General features: G+C 39.7%; 1 pseudogene; it reads right to left on the reverse strand.

Moving 5' to 3' along the window:
• Positions 1-4868: 4868 nt before the first annotated feature.
• LOC124076888 (ras-related protein Rab-5A-like) lies at positions 4869-5514 on the reverse strand (annotated as a pseudogene).
• Between the last annotated feature and the right edge of the window lie 14184 nt (positions 5515-19698).

Raw genomic sequence — 19698 nt, forward strand, 5'->3', positions numbered from 1 at the left:
GAAATGCTTGGCTGTTGAACTGTACCCTTCTGTGCCAGGGTTGCCACTTCCTGGTTCTCATGAGATAAAACCCACTCAAACCAAATCAGAAGCTTCCATCCAGGAGAGATCTTCCTTCTAGAATGCCTGCATAACTTTCTCTCCAGATTGAGCCACCTAAGAAGGTCCTATTTGCAGTTGTTCCTTAGGCATTGAATAGAACTAAACCTAGTGCTTTCTGCTTCTTGTCCTCTGGGATTCACTCTGGCTCCTTTGAGTTTTCCAGAATCAAATATGCCTCTCTAGGATGTACTCTCAGTCACAATATGATATTTTAACAACAGAAGGAGAGTAAAAATGCCCTAAGCCTATAGGCTTCCCCAAGTTGAAACTTCCCCTTCATAACTAATGATTTTTTCACTCCTGGGAGGGGCTGGTGTCAATACTGCTTGTATTGACTTCTTTCAGGTAATGCAGAAACTTCCTAGCCAGAACTGTCTGTGGTCAGCTCAACATAGAGCTATGGCCTAGTCAAGAAACTCTGCCTCCATAGAGTTTAGCCCCCTGCTCCCATCCTTTCCAATTTTTTTGGTTGTTAATATCCACATTTCAACCTACATGCACATTAACTGGCCATTCTTGTTTCCTGTCTACTCGTACACATGTGTTGCCAAATGTCATTGGTGCAATAGAAAATCCTGAAAAAAAAAATTTTGCTCCATTTATTCAAGTAGAGCTCCCCAAATTATACCTCTTTCCGTAATACTGTTTACCTTCCATGAAGTCAACATCAACAATTTATGGATTCCATAAGTGCAGCATAATTAAGTCTTGAAATATCCCACTTTCCCTACATCCAGTTTGTTATCTTGAACTTTAGAAGTACATTATGGGGATATTTAACAGAGTCATGGGAATAGAGGAGACTGCAGTGCTTTTGTCCCATCAGGATATCTACTGCCACTCTTAGAATAGTTGTCTTCTATCTAAGAGCCCAAATGAGAAATTTCATAAAAGGACCAATATTTAGGGTTGAAGGAGCATTGTGTCCACAAGTGGAGTTAACACACTTCCTCTTAAATGGTCTACCACAATGAACTCCCATTGGAGAGGGAGATGGATGGATGGAGGGAAGGAGGAAGGAAGGGAAGAAAAGGAGGAAGAATAGAGAAAAGAGTTATGGAAATTGCCAATTGTGATAACTGAAGTGACTATCTCTTCATCTCCTGGGCAGAACCTCATATATCTTCTTCCCATATTGACTGTGGACTTCCATCTTCCATGCCCATTGTGGATGTCACTTATTCCCAAACCAAGACAGCAGTCATGTATGCAGGACATATAATTCATGTTCTCACACCCTTAGGCTGATCTCATAAAGGACAAATAGTATGCCAAGTGTCCTTTGTTAAGCTGGTCACCCAGCCAAAGGCTGGTGCCCATTGAGTGTTTACTACATGCAAGGTTGTTTTTTCTAGATTTTTTTAGCATTTATCTTCTCATTAGAACCTCACCATAATCTATGAAGTAGGTTTCTATTCCCACATTATAAGTGAGTGAACTCTAGCTCAGGGTGGTTATGTTACTTTCCTACAGTTTACTGATTAAAACCTGGGCCAGATCCTGCATGGATTCCAGAGCCCATATGTTCGTTCTTTCTTTTCCAGAGCCCACATGTTCTTTCTTTTCCTTCCTTCCTTCCTTCCTGTGCTGGGTATTGAACCCAGGGCTTTGCACATGCTTGGAAAGTGCTCTACCACTTAGTCACAATCACAGTCCAGAAATGAAGATATTTTAATTTCAAAAGAAGAGCTACACATCCCAGTGCCACAGACCCAGGAGAACAAATCAGCTCATGGATACCTGTGGAGAACTTCAAGTCTTGATGACAGCAAAATGGTAGCAACGATGTACTGAATGCTAAGTACGTGTTGGCCACTGTACTACACATTATTTTATTTAGTCCTGAGGAAGGTGCTAGTGTTACCCATGCTTGACAAAGAAGGACATTGTGGCTCAGAAAAATAACCTTTTCAAGGTTGTAGCTAGGAAGCAGGGAGGTTGGCTTGGAATTCAGATTGTCTGACCTCACAGCCATTGTTTTGACTACAAGTTAGGTTTCCTCCCATGAAGGCTATTCTCCTCACTTCTCAGATTGACTCCTACCATATTATTTCTAATTCTGGTTCTCCAAATACTTGTCCCCTCTTGTGTCTTTAGGGCCTTTCTTTATGAGGGCCTCTCTCCCTAATGACTACAAATTCAGGGCCCCATGATAGTCAATAGAGTTTTCCCAGCTTATTCTTCACCCTATACACCTCTGTGGCTGCTTTGATTCTTTTGTTACAGAAAAAAAAAATGTACATGTAGTTTTAGACATTTTTTGTTTTAAAATTTTTATTAGTTATTGATGGACTTTTATTAATTTATTTGTTTATATATGGTGCTGAGAATCGAACCCAGTGCCCCACACATGCTAGGCAAGCGCTCTGCACTGAACCACAACGCCAGCCCTAGTTTTGGACATTTGAAAGAAATGTTTGAGGTGATAGATGTGCTAGTTACCCTGATTTAAATTATACAATATATACATGTATTGAAACATCATGCTGTACCCTGTAAATATATACAACTCTTATGTGTCAATTAAAAGTAAAGTGAAACTTTAAAAAGGCAAAATAAAGGACAAAAGTCAAATACTACAACTTCATTGTTTTCCAGAGTCATACATCCCAGAGCTGGAAGGGGCCATAAGAAGTCATTTAGCCTGGCTTCCTGCTTACAACCACTAGTTTTGCCCATTCTGCATATAAGAGAACTATGATTACACAACACAGTGTTCATGGTCATTTCATGAGTTAGTAGCTAAAATGAGACAAGAGCTTCAAATCTGATGTGTGCTCAACACACTAGAGGAAGATCTCAGATGCCTCTCTTCACTCCATCAGAGGTCTCATGGGCCTTCTTGGAGATGGAAATTTCATTGGTGTTTTAGTCAGCTTTTTTGCTGCTGTGACCACAAGACCTGACAAGAACAATTTTTAGAGGAGGAAAAGTTTATTTGGGGCTCACAGTTTCAGAAGTCTCAGTTTATACATGGCTGACTCCACTCCTCTGGCCCGGAAGTAAGGCAGGACGTGATAGCAAAGGTGTGTGTGTGGTGGAGGAAAGCCACCAGGAAACAGAGATTTTCTTTTTTTTTCTTTTCTTTTTTTTCCTTTTTATGTCACTCTATTCCAATCTGAGCACTTCAATATAAAACTAAACACTGGTGAACTGTTTTCCTTACTAATTCTGAATTTCTATAAAATGTACAAGTTCTGCTAGCAGGTCAGCACTTAAATAGATTAAATCATCTCTGACACATGGTAGATTTTATATAATGAAAAGATCTAAAATAATTAGTGCAATATACTGGACTGATCAAAATAAAATGGACGTTGAAAAACAAGGTTGCAAGATTGTTACTAACGTTGCAATATTTATGTTACAAATTGCAAGTACATTGTTTATTATGGATCTAGCTCTGAGGAACAACTGAAGCACCTTCCTTTCAAAGGAGGAAGAAATAATTATCTGTTTTAGCAACTGTACGTTTTGGATACTTTTAAGAAACTCTTAAATATTACAGAAAAATAATAAACATATGGACAATGAAAGACCCTATTTACAGTACAACTGGAAATCAAATTTAAAATAATCAAGTTTGAATGTACAGAATTGTTAGTGCACTGAATATATTTATGTCCAAAGAGGACAAAAGCCCCCTTGCTACCCCCAAACAAGACCTATATACCGATCAGCAGTAACTAAATAGAAGTCACAGACACCTAGTTTGTTTCATTTTTGTTGAAGAGCTCACATGAAGGGAACACTATTAAATTTCATTTATTATTATTATTTTTTTTTTTTGGTGCTGGGGATTGAACCCAGGGCATTGTGCATGCAGAGGCAAGCACTGTACCAACTAAGCCATATCCCCAGCTCCCCCTGCATTTATCAGTTTTTATACTCTTAAAACAAGATGGAGTTTCATTCGCTTTTTTACTCTATTTAAAAAAATAATGGGGGCTGGGGTTATGGCCCAGTGGTAGAGCGCTCCCCTAGCATGCATGGGGCACTGGGTTCGATCCTTAGCACCACATAAAAAAAGATATTGTGTCCACCTAAAACTAAAAAACTAAATTTAAAAAAAAAATAATGGTGTGGGATTGTAGAGTGCTCCTCTTGCACTGGCAAGGCCCTGGATTCCATTCCCAGCACCACATAAAAATAAATAAATAAATATATTGTGTTCAACTATAACTAAAAACAATAAAATATGAAAAAAATTGGGACTGGCTATAATTTTTATGCCACTAATTTCTTTTTTTCTTTCTGGAGGCATGGGATAGTTTTCCTGTGTTTAATTTATTATCAAAATGTGGAATGTAGACTTTATATAAAAGAAATTCTTATTTGCCTGAATATTTCAGCTAAGCATAAACATCTGGAGAATCCTAAAAATGTTTTTCAAAAGCCCACATTAATCATGTCTAAATCTTTCCCATAGATGACTACTGTTCCAGTTTGGAGAAACTGGATGACTAGTTACGGATCCAGTCATTTGTCTTTAATTCCTAATGATGAGAGATGACTCCCTCATAACTTTCCAATGAAACAAGTATACACATATTTCTCATCTTCCCTTTCTATTGCTGTAACATTAGTTGGAGGGATACATGCATGTTATTAAAAATTAAGTTCAAAACATATAATTCTGTATTAGAAACTTGCCTCTATAATAAGTCTCTTCTTTTTGGAAGTTATACTGAGCTGGTTAAATGCTCCAATTCTGATGTTAACAACATTTAGGAAGCAGAATATTCCAGCTAGTTCAAACTGGAGGTTTAGTTAGTACAACACTGACTCCTTGTTGGTTGTGTAGGTTCAGTAAGGTCTACTCCTCTTCCTCTAGCAGAATTTGCTCACCCCGGTATTCTGTGGTTCATTTTTTTTTGGCAACTTTTTAGCTATTGCCATGAATATTTCATTTACATTCATTGACATTTTAGCTGATGTCTCCATGAATAATAAACTGTTGTCATTTGCATAGGACTGTGCTTCCTGGAAATCTACAGTTCTTTTATTTGCTAGATCAGCCTTGTTTCCTGATAAAATTATTACAGTGTTGGGACTTGCTTGCCTCTGAAGTTCTTTAACCCAGTTTTTGGCTCTTGCAAAGGATTCCTCTTCAGTGATATCTTATACAACTATGGCTGCTTGTGTTCCTCTGTAGTACACTGGTGCTAGGTTGTGGTATCATTCTTGATCAGCTGTATCCCATATTACTGTTGTGTCATCAAGATACACAGTTTGGATTTAAAAAGCAACCCAAATAGTACTCTCTTGAAATTCATGAAATTGGCCTTTCACGAAATGAAGCACTAGGCTTCATTTGCCAACCACATATTCTCCCAGAAGTACTAGTTTGAACTGGCATATTTTATTTCCAGTGTTTGGCCCATTCGGGCTTGTTACTCCTCAATTAGCCATGTCCAAATTTGAAAAAAAAAGTTTCTAATTTCAGATTTCTAAAAGTACTTCCAGGATGCAAATTTTTTTATTCCTGGAGGTAAAGAAATCTGAGATTGTCAGGGTCTCGGGGCCACAGCTCCCTGGTGGTAAGGCCCAGGTGAGGCCTAAAGGACAAATGCAGTTGTGGCTACAGTGGCATCTCCTCCTCATGCTGCTCCCCTCACACTGCAAGAGATTTCCTTTGACCCAGACAAAGTATAAAACCCAAAAGCACACTACCAGCCACACACCTTCTCCATCCACACCCTAGCCTACCTGTCTACAGCTACCACCCAGTTAATCCCTATAAGAGGATTAATGCACTGATAAGGTTAAGATTCTCATAACCCAGTCATTCCACCTCTAAACTTTCTTGCATCATTTCACATATGCTTTAGGGAGACACCTGATATCTAAACCATAGCAATTGGGAAGAACAAGGGATTTGTAGTTTGGTGGCCTCCTTCTCCCACATAATTGTTTTAAAGCAGCTATAGCTTATCTGGAAAGCATGTATCAGGGAGTGTTCCTTCTGACATCTCCCCACCCACTTTTCTTTACATCACTTTTTTATTCTGGGAGTTTTCTTCCTCAAAACCTGCTGCTTGGGGAAAATCTCTACCACTATGCATGGAAATCCAGGTTGACAGATCTGAGGCAGGCTGTTTTAGCTGGGAAAGAGAAGCCCTTAATCACCATCTCTGTCAATTGAGACACCCCTCCACTCCCAGTCCTTCTTGTAATCATGGAAGGAATTGGGATCACCGTCCCAGCTAGGAATAAAATTAGATTTTGGGGCCCTGATCCAAAACAGATGGTCCTGTGACCCACAATGCTTTTCTACTATATGAATTCATTCATAAATGCATCTAATATCAATAAGTAAAGTGTAGCAGTATAGAAAACAGACTCTAGAATTAGATTGTATAGGATAAAATCTTGCCTCCATTGCTTGCTACCCATGTGATCTTAAGTCACTTAACATCTCTGTGTTTCAGTTTTCACACCTATAAAATGATGGTAGTAATAGCATCTATCTCATAAGGTGCCGCAGTCTGGCTGGGCACAAATGCCGCAGTCTGGCTGGGCACACAATCACGAGCCACCACACAGCTTGTAGATTCAAACAGCAACTCTTTATTCCCGAACTCACACCAGCTGTCTACAATCACGTTCTGGGGAAATCCACGTTCTCTTCCCAAATCCACGTTCTCTGCCCAAATCCACGTTCTCTGCCCAAATCCACCTCCACTGGGCTTCTATCTCCAAAATATACTGTCTGAATCCCGTGAGAACTCAAGGGGAACTCAGGCAGCAGGATACGCCCTATTCCCAGCAGGAATAATCTTAAACCTTAAACCTGGAACCTAAACTGGGAACGCCCTAAACACGATTATCTTAAAACCGGGAACACCCTAATCTGCCTTGGTCCTTGAGCAAGGTTAAGTACATTCAATGTCACTGCAACATGGGGTACGCTGGCAAGGAAATTGTCATACTTACTTGGCTAATGGCTCCCAGCAATAAGGTTGTTGTGAGGATGAAATGCGGTGGTGCTTAGCGAATTCCAGCTCACAGAACTCAACAAGCACTAGCTTACATATAGTCATTAACTACCCAGTATATCCCAATTTTGCTCTCATCATTTTGATTTGAGCACACATGACTCTTGGCAGTTTAACAAAAATATATTGGGATTTGGTTTTCAAATGTGAGATTATACAGATATTAAATATAATCCCCTCCCCCAAATAGACATGCATGATTTTTTAAATAGAAGCCAAGAAGCAAGAAATATCAAGGCTTGTCCATAAACTCATCAAGGGGATGGTCTGTTTCTATCTTTCCTGAATGTGTTTAAAGTCCCATAAGGAAATAGCATCATGAAGAAAAGGCTGGTAACCCAGTCTTCCCTTCAGGATGCCAGATGTCTGAAAGGAAGAAGTTTTGTGGGTCACCAGATCTACAGGGCTATGAATCCACAGATGAAGGCATCTTGTGGGGAGGGGAAGTTACCAGGAATTGAACTCAGGGGTGCTTAAGCACTAAGCCATATCCCCAACTTTTTTTTTTTTTTTGAAACAAGGTCTCACTGAGTTGCTTAGGACATTGCTAAGTGCTGAGGCTGGCTGTGAACTCATGATACTTCTGTCTCAGCCTCCTGAGCTGCTAGGATTACAGGCATGTGCCACCTCACCTGACTAGATGAAAGCATTTTTAAGGTGGGAAAGAGGAATTCTAGTGTTCATATCTACCTCAAGGTATAAATGTGAAGATGCTCACCAGAGGTATTTCCACCTATAGGAACTGCCAGGAAAATACAGGTTCAGACACAGTGGTAATTCTTAGTCCAGGTTCTCCAAAGGCATTAATGCCTCCCTCTGATGCAGTCCCTTACTAATGGAACAGGTGTTCACAAGACACACTTCATAAATCAGGCATTGGGTCACAGAGAGGAATAAACACTGTGCCTGACCTTAAGAGGCTCACAACCTAGGGAAGAAAACACAGATCCATCCACCACAGAGAACATGGAGGCCCTGAGCTGAAAGCCACCTCATCCTGCATGGGGAGGTGTTCAAGGAAGGTTTCAAGGAAGAAGCATTGCAGGAGCTGAATCCAAAAGAATGAGACATTTTCCAGATGAAAAAGTCGAGAAGGTTTGAGGAACATCCCAGACAGAAGAAGCAACACATGAAGAGAGTCTACTGTTCCATAGAAAGAGTATTCACCAGTTGTGTGGAACACTGTACACAGTTAGCCTGGTAGAACACTGGGTTAAAGACATGGCAGTTCCTGACAGAAAAGCAGGGCCCAGTTTCTCAGGCTTTTGTCTTTTTCCAATTTAAACCAACAGCTTGTCTCTAGAGAAGTTTGGGCAACAGATCTCTGGGTGAGGGGTAAAGGGCCAGTTTGTGAGAACCCAGCTTGCTGGTCAAGTCAAGATTCACTGGGTAATCACTATGGGATTCCTCTCAGCATATCTGGATGCCTATAGCTGGACCCAAGGCTTTGGACCAGTGGATGAGAAATGGGGTTGGTGGTGTGTACATATTTTTTTTTTTTTGCAGTATTGGGGAAATGGACATTTTCTGAGGATTGTTCAGAATGGGGAGACTGGTTGTGAAGATGGGGGGAAAGGAGTTGGCATGAATGGAGTAGAGATCTGTGATTTTTAAAAATTTTTATTTTTTTTAATTAGTGTCGGAGACCAGCTCCAACAGGGGGTCTCAGGAGACAAACAGATGGTGAGGAGTCGGCGAAAGTGGGTGGAGAAACAACACAGACACCAAAGTGAAGGTGCTGATCCCAATCTTTACTTGTGAAGTTGGTCATATATACTTTTCATTTTGGCAGGCTCACAGTACTTTGTGGTTACAAAACAGGAATCATTATTCAAAGAAACAAAATATTACGTAGCTACAATTAGAATAGAAGAATGTATCTTGGCTTATGCATAAGCAAGCGTTTTTCCTTTCAGTTCGCGTTTTGCTTTGAGTTGTTTCTGCTTAGTTAACTTTTTTTTAAGAGAGAGGAGAGAGAGAGAATTTTAATATTTATTTTTCAGTTTTCGGCGGACACAACATCTTTGTTTGTATGTGGTGCTGAGGATCGAACCCGGGCTGCACGCATGCCAGGCGAGCGCGCTACCGCTTGAGCCACATCCCCAGCCCCTGCTTAGTTAAGTTTTAATAATAGTTAGAAATGTCCCAAACTATTGGCCTATACCTTGACTATTCTTTCTTGACTTACTGAAGGGAGCCGGTGCCATGATTACAGCAAGTGGTTAACTTGCTATTAATTTTAATCAAACAAGAGTAAGAGCACAAACCATTGTGCAGAGGAACAAGAACAGGTTGCCCAGTACCAAGCACTAATCTGTCTTCTTAACATTAATTCTTCTTCTCTAGATTTTAATTTAATTTCTCAAAAACTTCCTTGACAGGAATACAGGGAGTTTTTCATTAGACATTAACAATTTACGCTCCACAGCTGAATCATTGCATTTAGAGCAAACAGATCTATTCTTTAGAAGTAGTTGCATTAATTGGGAAAGTCATGTTTTTTCCTTCATACTTAATGGTCATATGAGAAGTCGCAACAATACTTATTAAAGGAATACAAAAACAAACCAGCCCATTCCCAGAAACATACTCTGCTCCTCCAGAGGATGGATGCCTTGCGCCATTCAGTAGGGCCTTGTCATTGCCTGAGTCAGGGGAGGGGCGCAGCAAATTAGTTATACATGACCGTAGCATGCATGGGGCATTGGGTTGGATTCTCAGCACCACATAAAAACAAAATGAAGATATTGTGTCCACCTAAAACTAAAAAAATAAATATATATTTTTTAAAAATATTTATATACTTATATACTTTGATATATCATACATAGATGGGATATAGTTTCTCATTTTTCTGATTATACATATTGTAGAATCACATTGGTCATACAGTCACATACATACATGCAGTAATAATGTCTATTTCATTCTACTGTCTTTCTTATCCCCACATCCCCTGCCTTCCCCTCCTTTCACTTCCCTCTACCTAATCTAAGGTAACGCTATTCTTTTTTTTTTTTTTGCATTACAATTCTTAATACACCTATATACCACAATTTTTGTATCTCTGTTTGTATATAAAGTATGTTGACACCCAATTCAAGTTTTCATACATGTACTTTGTATAATGATGTCTGTCTGGAAGCTTTGGGACCATAAACCCAGATGAATCTCCCCATCTTTTTAAAAAAATATTTATTTTTTAGTTTTAGGTGGACACGATATCTTCATTGTGTTTTTATGTGGTGCTGAGGATCGAACCCAGTGCCCCACACATGCTAGGTGAGCACGCTACCACTTGAGCCACATCCCCGGCCGAATCTCCCCATCTTGATCAACCAAACAGAACAGAGATCTGGCTGCAGTGTGCTGCAGCTGGCTCATAGTGGCTTATGATAGCCAGTTTTTAAGATTTCAGAAATTTTGCAAGCCTGCTATTAAAAACAGCCATTATTAAAAAAAAAAAAGTGAGAAAAACTTATAGCTAAATAAATTACATTCAAAATAGTAAAAAAATACTGTAAACTTATCACTTTCTAATGATTGTACTACTTTTTAAAAAATATTTTGTTTTAGTTGTAGTTGGACACACTACCTTTATTTTATTTTTATGTGGTACTGAGGATCAAACCCAGTGCCTGGCATGTGCTAGACAAGCGCTCTACTGCTGAGCCACAACCCCAAACCCTGATTGTACTACTTTTAATGTTATCTATTCTCTTGAAGTTATTTAGGTCCATTGAATCTCTGTGATGGGAACACTATGAATGGTGTGTTATGGAGCATCTCTTCCCAAGTCCATGTTCAGTGAGGTTAGGTTAGTAGCTGAATTCAGCTAAGGTGATTCTAGGCCACATTAGAAATTAGGGCACCCCCAACAGAGAGCCGGTTACCAGCACACCATTGGCTCTGGGCCTTTTTCCTTTCTCTGCGTTTAACTTTCCTCTGATGCCCATTTTAAAGGAGAAAGCAATCCTGAAAACTAATTCACATGGACATGTGAAGTGCTACAAGTCCAGATTTCTGGTTTGAGTTCTTATATAATGTTTTTGCATTTTAACAGAGATCTTTTGGAGACATTATGATGGGGTAATTGAGAGATATTTCCAGAACAGCCATTTCAGAGGCTATAGGAATATGCATAAGGGACAATGTTCTCCTATGCTTTTGCTTAAAGCCAGTCTCCAACCCTCCCACTTCTAACCATAGGACTGAAACTATTCTCCCTGCCTAGGACTTCAATGGATTTAAGTGTCTGAGTCCCTCATTACTCTTTCCATTAAGGTCATAACTAAATGGAGATTCAGGTTCCCGGTCCAGGAACATCCAGTTAGAGAGGATTTCTTTGGTCACCATTACACAGAGACAAATAATAATAATAATTAAAATAATGGTTCTGAGAAGCTGCTAATATATATTGAGGGTCACTATATACCTGGTGAAATGCTCTTTAACACAATAGTCCTTTAAGGTTAATACAATTGTCAACCCCAGTTTATAGAAGAGGAAATTGAGGCTCAAAGAGGTCAAGGAGTTTGCTCAATGGCACAGAGCAATCAAATAGTGGAAGAGGATCTGGACATAGGCAGTCTTCTTCCAGAGTGTTCCCCATTATAGGGGAGCTTCCTTCCATCAAAGCATCCCCCTGTTCTCTCCATAGCTCAGCAAGCTCAACCACTGCTCTCTCTGACCAGCCCATTCCCTCTTCCTGTCTATTTTGGGCCAGCATACCTGGCAGTTTATATGAATGGTTGAACTTGCCCAATGAATGAGGAAATTGCAAAAGCTGATAAAGTTTCCGATCATTTTAGTTTATGATCCTTCCAATGTATTGAAACAAACAAAAACCAAGGAAATGTCGAAGATAAGGTTACAAAATCTGTGGTAACACACATTCACACATTTAATATGATTTTTCTATTCACAAAACAAAGTAAGGAGTTGTTCAATGGGGAAAATTTCAGTTTTACAACATGAAAAAGTTCTAGGGATTTCTTCTATACCAATGTAAAGATAATTAATGCTACTCAAATGTACACTTAAAATGGCTAAGATAGCAAATTTTGTGTGATGTGTTTTTTTAACCACAATGTTTAAAATGGCATTTTGAGTATGTGGGGAAAAACACATTAGAAAATGCCAAAGATAACTTTGCAAAATTTGTGGTGACACATTTTCACCTATAATTATGGTGTAATACATTATAATTTTGCTACTTGTAAGATAAATCCAGGGTTTATATGAAATTAATTTGTAATGCAATCTATGCACTGTGGTCTGGAAAAGGAACACTAGCTTAAAGTTGTATGATGAATGTTGTCTTTCTGTAGTTTCATCCATGAATCTTTGTGAATGTATGAAAAATAACCTTTCTGGAGATAACCTCAAACATTAAGGCTCTTCATGAATGTGAGGCCTTGATCAAATGACTCTTCTAAGTCATCACTTTCATATTTCACCCTGACAGGGTTTCATGAAATAGAGGAACTCTCAAGAGTACTGTCTCTCCCCTCAGATTTACAGTTCTGACTGTCACTATGGCTTGCAGAGGGGCACGAGCTTCAGAGACCTTCCACAAAAGTGGAAGGGGGCTGGGAATGGAGCTTGGTGGAAGAGCACTTACTTAGCAATGTGTGAGGCCCTGGGTTTCTAGCACTGAAAAAAAAAATTAGAAAAAGTCCTTCCAGGCAGAGATAGTCATTACCCTTTTAGTCTCCTTTTAGTCTTTTTTGGTTATCTGAGCAGACAGTTTAACCTTCATTCATCATTTTTTATGTTGTTGTATTTAAGTGACAACATCTGCTCTCCAGAAAAATGACATAACACGCATTCACAATTTTACATGCAGCTTACAGAGTTCCTCTGAATTACTAAGTCCATATATACACTCCCTGTATAAGGCTTTCTACACATTGAAGTCCATAATCCTTAATAAGAGGTTCTAAGCCATAACTGTTGGAGACTATTTGGCTTGTATTAACATGAGAGCCCCATGATATTACAGTGATTTGTTGGTAGTTCAGCATATCAGGGCAACATGTTATGTTTGGACTTGTCTCATATTCCAAATTTCTCAGTTTGTCGAGTTTGAGGACTGTCCCTGCAAAATATTCTGACATAGTTTCCCAGGCATTGCTGACTATTTGAATTGACCCAACAAACAAATATCATCAAATCTTTCTGGGGAAATTCTGTGTAAACAAAAAAATATGTAAGTTGTTCTAACTTTGAGAAACTGCTAATATATATATATCTTTTAGATCCTCTAACATATACCCATGGATTATTATTCTCCATTTCCTCTCTAACTTCTGATCTGGGAATCTGGGGACTTTTGGGGAATAGTCTTTCTAGAGACCGAAGTTGTTTAGACATTCATTTCCTATCTTTTCCCTTTTTGTTTGTTTCTGTTCTTGCTTCTCCACACTTGGGCTCTCCCATCTTGGCTTCATAATCATATTTCTACCTGGTTTCTCTCCCTTACTCCTTAAACTCTTATTTTCTTGAAACTTGTATTTTACTGTCTGTCCTTTTGGTTTCAGTTCCCTTTTCCTCACAATAATCCCTGAGCATTGCACGCCCAGTCATCACCTGCTTGGTCCAGCTAATGGCTGCTAGCATCTCCCTCAAATGAGCTTTGGCTTTTCCCCAAGAGTTTCATATGGCTTCACAATATGCATTTGCATTTTGATTATGATTCCCATAGATTTCTGTCTTGCAAAAAAAACCCCATAATTCAGGAAGCAACATTGGTATTTTTCTTAGAAGTCTAGTTTTGATTATTATTCTATCCTGCATTTGCTACAACCAGTTACAACCCCTTCCTTGTCAGGAGTAGCATTACACCTCCCCCCACCTCTCCCATCCCTTAGTTGTTGGGTTAAAGAATAGAACATTCTGTCTATTTGGCTAAAGAAAAGAGGTCATCAGATTGAGCATGGAAGATGTATATGTATATGGGCTCATAAACAAAACAAACTCATTTCCCTCTATTCAAACAGATTTTTTTAGCTAGGTCACTTCTACTAACAGCCATATCTATTGGGGGAGGTATTAACAACTATCAATTTACAAAACAGGATTATGAAAATTTGCAAAATGAGAGCCAGATAGAGAAATATTTGAATTAATACTCCTCAGTGACCTAGAAGTACATTGAAAAAGAAAAAAAGAAGAGAATGTATTTCTGATAATGAATACATGACATCTGTACCTAGCCTTTTTAGATTAACAGTGGTACATATATAAGGACAATGAGGTCACACTCTGAATCATTTTCTCCAGAGTTTGTCTTTAGGAACATGATAGTCAAATGTTCCTAGGTATTGCCATCCATCTGGCTCTCATGTCATGAGTTGATACTCATACAGCAATTAGCTGCCATTAGGTGGAACAATTTGAAGTCCAATAGATCATCAAGAAGAATATCAGATCAGGAGGTTTAAGGACTCCAGATGTTTTAATTTAGGTAAGTGCAGCCACAAAGTATGCTGAGACATTAATAGAGAACAAAAAGTATCTGGTATTAGATGAGATTGTGGGAGAGGGAATAACCTGGTTTGCCTTTTGAAGGAGTGGAAGCAATAGAGTAGTAGGCCAGCAGTGCCCAAGGCAGGATGGTAAACTCAGGGAAAGAAACATTTGTCCTTGTTCTAGGCTGAATTGAATGCCCCTCCCCAAATTTATAAAATTGAAACCTTAACCACAGTGCCTTTTAATGTGTATTTGAAGATAAATTCTTTAAAGATGTTATCAAGTTAAACAAAGTCATCAGAATGGGCCTTAATCCAATCTGACTGGTGTCCTTAGAAGAAGAGAAAGGGCCATATGAGGGCACAGCAAGAAGGCAGCCTTCTACAAGCCAAAGAGAGAGGCCTTAGAAGAAACCAGAAATGTCAACACCTTGATCTTGTACTTCTAGAATTATGAGAAAATAAACTTTTGTTGTTTAAGCTATCTAGTCTGTGGCATTTTATTAAGATGAACTAGCACACTAATACATTCTCTCTTTTGACTTCCCAGACTCTAAAATCTCTTCCAATATTGGGGGAAGTCCTCACTGATAAGTGTTGGTGGGAGGCAGAGCCTCTCTAGCAGCAACAATAGTTGGATCAGGATGGAGTTCCTGGTTCAGTGCTGAGAATCCTAATGGGCCAGGCTACTATGTTTAATGCCATTGGCAAAGACTCAGTAGTGTCCTGAGTGGGTTAGTTTTGCAGTGTGATGGTCATTGCTCTTGCATAGACCTGGTCTTGGCTCCCCAGCTCTCCCAAAGACTCTGAGCTACCAAGAAGCTTTCAATAAACTCGTTTTTCTTCTCAATCCATCAGTGATGATTTCTGGGGATTAAGGTAAAAAATCCTGAATGCTATGCTGCAGATCTTCATCTACATCTTGGGAATAACTCATCTCCAAACATTATTACCAAAGTCAATTGTTTGGGCTGACTCAAGTACTAATATTAGAAAGAAAAATGTTGGTAAGAAGGAATCAGGTTTATTCAAGGCCAGCCCGGAAGAGGATACAGGAGCTAGCTCCTCAAAGGTCTCTTATTCTCAGGCTCAGAGGTGTGAAGGATTTTTATGAGGAGGGGAGGAGGCAGTGAGCTGCAGGCTGGGCACGGTCTTGGTCTACAAGTGTGGAGTGGGTGTGTCTTTTCAAGGACATCTTAGTAGGTTCCAACCTCCTACAGAGTACTTAGTAAGGAAAGGTGTTTAAAAGGCCTATCTGGGTCCTGAGAATCTAAAGACAGTTTTAGCATCTAACATCTGGGGGTGAGGGGCTTCTCTACAGCCAAAGGATTAGGGAGGGGTGGAAGGGCAGAAGGGAAGGGGGTGCAAAGACAATTTCAAGAAATTCCCTATTATTGGGTGTCAGGGAATTGGAATTGGATAGATAATGGCCTCAGGGTTCTCAGTAGTCAAGAAATTTGAGCAGTGCCCCACCCATTGGAAATGTTGGCAAGGGGGATACCTGACCCAGTCTGAGGTGGGATTTGTTTTGTTTTGTTTTTCCTTCCCTATTTTCCTTTTGTTCTCTTCTTTTGCTTTTCCTGTTTGGCTAGGCAAGTATGTGCCACAAACAATGTTCACCCTTACATGGGGGCCTTGAGAATAAAAAAAACTGAGCTGCTCTGTCTGAGCTCCTTTGGGAATGAAAGTTGCCTTGGAATGGGTCCCCTCTTAACCTGGCTCTTCTTACACTCAGCCATGAAGACTCAACAATAATAACACCACATTTTTTTTGTGTGTAAACTGTGAGTCTCTTACTTGAAAATGAAGGATCAGGATGGAGCACACTGGCAGCTCTAGAACATCTATATGAGCTTCAAATGGTTCCAAGTGGGAGGTGGGGAAGTGCGCCAAGGAGAGGGAGGCACCAGGGTGGCCAGGGGACTGTCTTGAAACTGAGTTTACATAGTACTTCTATTTAGACAGTATGTAGTAAAGGAACAGAAATTTTAAAAATTTCTCTAATGATTCTCTTTTTTCTCACTTTTTACCTAATGTTTAAAAATATATATTATCCTCATCAAGGAATTATTTTTACATTTATTTCAGGGTGAATTTGGAAGATTGGTAGACATAAAAGGGTGTCTACAGCTTTCCCAAACAACTTTCTGTTGCTCCTACTCCTGGACAGGGGGCATCTAGGGTTCCCAACCTTACTTCAGAAGGCAATTGTTGAGCCTCCAGTTCAATTTTTGCTGTTAGGGATTTATGCTGTTCCTCAGCCACCTGCCTGGGGCCTGACTTTCGGTTGCCCAGAGACCTAACTCTTTGGTCTCTATTCTCTCAAGCACAGGATTTAGGGCTTTTGTGTCCTCATCTCTTGGGCCTAGAGCTGATCTTTTTTTAAAGTGACTTCAGGCTTGCCAGTCTTCTAGTACTTCCAATTTTCCTCTGCTGTGTGTTGTCAATTCTTCTTGTCCATTCTATTTCAGCCTTTAGAATCCAGGCATGACAAACATCTTTTAGCAATAGTATATATAACTGAGGAATAATTACCAGGTTGCTATTTCTTTTTTGAGAGAACTCAGTAGGACATTTGGTTGTAAATGTAAAAATACAAAACAAAACAAAAATCCTAGAAGACAAATTGAATTTTTCTGAGGTAGAAGGCTTTCAAGCATTCCCAGGTGTGCAAAAGCATATTATACATAAAATATACCCAATTCTTTGTTGAATGGGTACTTTTACTTTAATTTTTTTAGTTGTCAATGAATCTTTATTTTTATTTATTTATATGAGGTGCAGAGAATCGAACCCAGTGCCTCATACATGCTAGGCAAGTGCTATACCACTGCACTATGACCCCAGCCCTCATTACTTTTATTTTTTTATTTAACTTTTTATTAGGGGGGAAAAGGTCAGTAGAGCAAAAGTTTATATAGCAACCTGACAGCCACACCTCTTGTAACTTATGAAATCATTAAATTGAGAAGTACAACTAGGTCAAAGAAAAGCTTTATGGGAATTGGTTGACCAAGGGTTATATAATTGGGATAAGTGAAAGTCACAGCCCATTAATTCAGGAGGTAGAAGGTATTGACAAAGGCCTGAGGCTGCATCATACTGCCCTACTGTTAGGGAGGCCTGCACCTTGGGTGAAGGGTACAGATATATATGTTGTATCTGTGTTTTTAGGATGGCAGGTGGCATGGTGCACATGGAATGGGAGGACAGAATGTAAGAAAACAGAAAGCCCAAGGCTCGAGTTAGAAAATTCTGGTGCTACCCAGACTAGTTGATTCCTGCTTCCCTGCTACCCTGGTAAAAGTGGGCAGCCTATTTTTCAGGGAGGGGAAAGGAGGAAGACATTAGGGAGTAAAGTGATGTGAGAAAGAAAAAAAAAAAACAGGAAGACCAGGATGGGCAGGCTGGCATGTACAGAAATCCTCGGCTGAGGTACTTGAAGGTTTACCAAGGTTAAAAGGCTGAACCCTTAGGAGACCCATCCTTTCTAGTCCTTATTCTCCTTCATCCCACAGCCTATTACAGTAACCATAAATTCTCACTGTGCCTACAAGTGGCAGGCAGAAAATTGTTGATTAATACAAGAACTGCTGGAAATGAATATCCACCATTAGGTTCTTTTATCTCAATGACACCTCTGCAAACCAGAGGTAAGTAGACTCATCAACCCAGTTTCATCCAATGTGGGAATTACAGAACATCATATAAAGCAACTATTTTATTTTGCAAGAATGGGGTTTGATTTAGAAAAAAAACTATATCCTGCCTGGGTCATACCATAAGAGAGAGAGAGAGAGAGAGAGAGAGAGAGAGAGAGAGAGAGAGAGAGAGAGAGAGAGAGAGAGAAGAAGAAGAAGAAGGAGGAGGAGGAGGAGGAGGAGGAGGAGGAGGAGGAGGAGGAGGAGGAGGAGGAGGATTCTGTTTTCTCAGCCTCCTGGGGAAAGAACCTCTACTGTCTGATCAACATCAGCCCCATCAAGGGGTCAGAATTCCCATTCTTACTAATTGTGCAGGTTCCAAAAGACTGGTTTGGGATGCTGCCCAATTCCTGGACCCCGGAAATTACTTCTCTGCCTCCCTCCCTGGTGCCTCAGAACCCATCCCTGCCCTCACCATTCCCTAAACAGCACACCCAGGCAGTTTATCTGTCACCTTTGATCACATTTGTGAGAGAGAAGCTGGGAGTGGAGGACTGAGGAATGTTTAATGTTGGGGGAGTGGCAGTGTGAAAGATCAGGTGGGGATAACAACCAGAGCTACAGTGCTCATGTATTGGCTCTAATATAAAGTCCAGGGTCATTTCCAGCTAGCTGAGTGACCTTCAGTCTGCTCTGAGTCATAGCTTCAGCTGAGTCACAGGAGAAGTGTCTGAGTTTTCTGTTTATAGGACTCCTTCCTCCTTCCCTCCCCTCCCATTCTTCTTAGTTAATTGAGGAAGGAGCTGTACCTTCTATTATTATCATGACACTCTATGGCTTTGGAGTTCTACAGTTTGTCATTTACCATCTGTAGATTATTTCTTCTGTCTGAGGATTAATTTCCTCATCTACAATTGTGGCAGGGGCGGGGAGGGTCAAATTGTACTTCATAGTATATCATAGGATTGATATGATATTTGAATAAGATAAATCATATAAAGAATATCTCAGAGTCTCTGTTACATAGTAGGGGCTCAAAAGTGTGAATCATTCCTAAATTATTCTGTAAATTTAATTGCTTGATAAAATCCCAACATCTGGAAATCACTGTGATAGGGGTCAGTAGAAGGTTATGCCTCACTGTAAATTACTAAATTGGTCTTTTGGTTTTAAAATCCATTTATTTGAATTTGATTAATGAGGATCTTTTCCCCAAAACCTCATCATCCTGGAAGAGGAGGCAATGACCCAGTCTAATTTCTGCATTCTGAAAGCTAAGAATCAATCCTAAGCATATGTGAATATCAAAGGGCACATATCCTCAAATCCATGGGTGAAACAGCATATGGGCATCTCTCTGAGCTTCTCTAGCACTTGGGAAGGAGTAGATGAATGAATTAACTACTTTATTCTTATTAGGCTTCTGCTAAGAGTTGGAGGTATCTCAGGGTTCTGTCTTTCAGTCCTAATAGAATGGTTTGTCCT

The sequence above is a fragment of the Marmota monax genome, unplaced genomic scaffold, assembly GCF_021218885.2.
Source record: "Marmota monax isolate L192 unplaced genomic scaffold, Marmota_monax_Labrador192_F-V1.1 WCK01_AAM20220418_F8-fsc00155, whole genome shotgun sequence".
Taxonomy (NCBI): Eukaryota; Metazoa; Chordata; class Mammalia; order Rodentia; family Sciuridae; genus Marmota; species Marmota monax.